Raw genomic sequence first — 4,014 nt, 5'->3', positions numbered from 1 at the left:
AGGAGGAAACATTGAAGGCGTTCGTCACCAGGTGGCGAGAGGCGACATCCCAGTGCCGCGATCTTGACAAGACAATGGCACTGGCGGCTTTCAAGCAGGGACTCCTCAAAGGGTCATTTCTCTATCACCTCAATTACAATCATCCAAATGTCGCTTACGACCATGTCATGAGCGAAGCTGTCATTCATGCACAGGCAGAATTCAGTACATATGGAGAAACTCCCCCACCATCACCAACACCTGTAAAGTCCACTCAACCCTCCGCCAGCCGTCACCAAACCGCTACCAAAACCTCTGATGCACCGCCAACTGATAAGAAGAGAGAATGGCAACAGGGCAACTTGTTACGTCTCGTATCTCAATTTACCTATTTACTGGTCATTTGGGCGGTAAACAACAATTACTCTCACTTTTTACTTCGTTTCGGTATTTTTCGTTGACCAAAAGTTGACTTTTTGTTCGGTTTCAATTTTGAGAAAACTTCCTTCATGAAAGTTGTAAAAGGTATTAAACGGAGTTCGTAGACACGAAGCACGCAAAAATCGGAATTCGTATGAATGAGTTACGGTCTACGGAAGTTCAGTTACGCCAGAGTTTTTTGAGAGTCAGTGAAGGGTAAAACCGACTTTTCACAAAGTCAAGTATAAAAAGGGAAAAACCCTAAATTCTCTCTCATTTTTCTCCTCTCTCCCTCTCTCGGCCGCACGACCCCTTCTCTCTCTTGCACGTCGTTCTTCTGCTAGCGCCGGAAAATGCTAGTTTCCGGCCACCACCTCTCGTCACCGCCACCACCAATCGGTCCGACACCTAGTTTCGACGCAAGCCCAGGCCAAATCGACGAGTTCTACCGAGCCTAGCCACCATGCACAGAAACCACAGTCCCCGCGATTTTGTCTCCTTCAATTCCGGCGACTCCCTCAGCTCACCGCTGCCGCCAACGTGTTTGGATCAAGCCAAGCCACAAAACCCAAATGTTTCTCCTCCAATCGACGCCGGAAAGCTGCTATATGCATCACTGCCGGTGACTCCGAATCTGCTTGTCCTCGTTCTCCAATCTCCAGCCCAAATTGAGCTGCACAACCACCAAAGTTGGAATCAGAGCCTCCTCATTCTTCAAAACCCTTTGGTCCCGACCTTTGCTTCGGCCAGAACCGTTGCACGCGCTGCCGCTGCCGTGTGGACCACCGTGGCTCCGCCACCGGAATTCCAGGCCACCTGTATTAATTTTTGATTATGAGTTATGAAGTTTTTGGAGAAAGGAATGGGCATTGGTTCAGTTTGATGTATAATGAAGGAAGGAAGGTAAGAAGCAGGAACTCTATTTTTTTTTGAGATATAAATTTGGTTGAAGATTGTTATTTAATTGTGTTGTTATTGCTAGGAGTTCGAATGGTTGTTGGTGGTGGAGGACTACACTTATTTAGAATTGGCCCTCTGTTTGAAGATGAAGAATTGGTAAGGAAATGGGTTCGGTGACCTTATAATTGCTGTAATTGGTTTGGTCAAATTATTGAATTGATGGAGTTATTGGTTTGCAACTAGAATGGTTTCAAATATATTTTCGATGGTGTTATGCTTATGCAAAGTTTGGAAGTGACGAATTGATTACCATTGTGGAAATGTCTTACTAGAAGTGGTAAGTAGTTTGGCCAAATAATTAAGGTATTGGTGAATATTGAATGGATCGGTTTTGACGAGTTTGGCAAGTAACTGAAAGTTGAAATTGATGTTGAGAGGAAATTGTTAGTGAGAATGACAAATTTTATTTGAGCAAGTTAAATCGATTGTTCGACGAAGATTAATGAAACGAGTTGCCAATTGGAATATTCTAATACTACCATATCCGAGAATTACCGTAAAGACAGAATCATTTGGAAATGGTGATCATGAATCTTACATTTAAGGTTTAAAGGCTAAGTAAATGGTCGAATGGTTAACTTGAATGATAACTTGGAAATAGTGTAATTACCATATTCCGAATGAGTTTACTTTATTAAGTGGATTATTCGGAAATGGTTACCTGTAATTATTAATTCAGAGTAGATTGGTGAATTTAACACGTTTTGGTTATTTAAGGAAGTTTTCATTGTTAATAAGTTACTAATTGGGCTTAATTATTTTATTAAGGACTCGAGCGTGACTACTTGAGATAGAACGAAAGCTCAATATCGAAAATGATTGAACGGAGAAATTTCCGAGCCCTTGACTTGGGATGGATGAGTTGACGATTATTGCATTTGAATCACTGTGAGTGGACTTTTGTTTTAAATAATGATGCATGCGCTTATTTTCTTGAGTTAATGCTTTATTTAATTAACATATTACTTTTCGAGCATATGAATGGATTTCGGAATTTGATTTCGGTTTATCTCGTGGTTTTGCTTTCAATAATGATTTTCTGAAGTGATTATAAATTATTCCGGTTGTGATTTTCGGATATTAATTTTGTTATGCTCGGATTTGAAATTATGATTTATGTTGTTTTTCAATAAAGTATTTTCCAGGGTATTTTCCAAAATGGAATATTAGTTCATTATTGAACTTCCTTGCTTATTCATTATTGACCCGAGAATATTTTGGCGTGTGGGACACGCCGTTGATTTATTGATCTTTCTTATTTATTTATCGACTTTCGGTTTTGGCATTGGGAATGCCTTGATGATGATTTTGGATTTGGTTTTATTTCAACTTACGGAGATTATGTTTTATTATTATTATTATTTTCTCTCCTATTTATTTTTGAACTTGAGATTATCTTGGCGTGTGGGACACGTCGTTGGAAATGCATTTGCGAGAGATGGGGAAGCCTTATGTATTTTTGGATTTACTGGATTTTCGGTTATGTTTCCCTGTGCCATACTAAGGGGTGATTTTATCATGCTAGCATTGATTTTCCTACTTTGTGGCGCGGTGATGGGATCACCGTAGCCCTTCCGCCTTTGTGGCGCAGGTTACTGTCTCTGTGACAGTAATTCTGTAGCCCAGTATCCTATCGCTACACTTAGTGGCGTAAGGGTATATTACGGGAGTTATGGGAGTTCTTTAGCCTGGGAGGCTATCACCCAAGCCTGAGTGGCTTATTCGTATGGCTATCATCTTCCCCTACTTATACTATTTTTGACTAGCGGGGACTAGTCTGAGTTTTCTTAACCAGCGGGGCTGGACTTATATTTTCGAGTATTGAAATTTCAATCTTTTACTCTGTTGTTGTGACTAGCGGGGCTAGCCGGTTTTCTGGAGTTCAACGTTTTTCGGATTATTTTCTTAAGTGTTTTATAAATGTTGCATGCATCCGGATTTTATATATATATCGAAAAATGTGGGAAAGTATGAAGTTTTATTTTGTTTTATTCATATTAAATTATTTATTTTTGTCCACTCACGCTAACGTGTTTTAAATTACTTTTCCCCTGGGCCCTTCGGTTTCAAATACCCAGTGTGCAGGTTAGATTAGTCGTGGTCGGGCGTACATGGAGTCGAGGCATAGTCCACAACATAGCTTCCGTGCATTCATTTTATTTCTATTTTCCTTATTTATCTGTTATTAGAGCTGCTCTGATAACCTGTGGGATTCATGTTATCAAGTTATCAAGTTGATAGTTGTACTTTTTGAAATGGAAGTTGATGTTATTTGGGGAGCAGGGCGGCTCCAGGAGAATAAGGATGGATTGATTTAGAAGTGTAAAATTTTCCTACAAGTTTGGGTAGCCTACTTTTAGGGGAAGTTCTGCCAAATTTTTGGTAGAATTTCTTCTAAGGTGGGCCCCGCAGGGTCACTCCGGATTTTGGGGTGAAATCCGGGGCGGGTCCTGTCACAACTACCAGAGCAAGCGGCAGAAGGACCAACACTACAATAAGGGCAACCACTCATCTCAGGGGGACAACCGTAATAAGCAGACGGAGTCATCCCAGCGGTACGCAGAGTTCACGGTCCTCACGGCCTCATACGAGGAGATATACGACCAATGCAAGGGCCAAATACCGCCACCACCCCCAAGAAAATACCCAAGGGTA

The 4,014-nt window shown here is 41.1% G+C and overlaps 1 long non-coding RNA gene across 1 annotated transcript; it reads left to right on the top strand.

Moving 5' to 3' along the window:
• The first annotated feature begins 680 nt into the window (after nt 1-680).
• Nucleotides 681-3,809, top strand: LOC133712002 (uncharacterized). The gene is made up of 4 exons (XR_009847106.1): nt 681-1,302; nt 1,382-1,455; nt 2,128-2,247; nt 3,438-3,809. It is a non-coding gene; the product is annotated as an uncharacterized LOC133712002 (long non-coding RNA).
• The last annotated feature ends 205 nt before the right edge of the window (nt 3,810-4,014 follow it).

The sequence above is a fragment of the Rosa rugosa genome, chromosome 5, assembly GCF_958449725.1.
Source record: "Rosa rugosa chromosome 5, drRosRugo1.1, whole genome shotgun sequence".
NCBI lineage: Eukaryota > Viridiplantae > Streptophyta > Magnoliopsida > Rosales > Rosaceae > Rosa > Rosa rugosa.
This window is presented reverse-complemented; position numbering and strand designations above follow the sequence as displayed.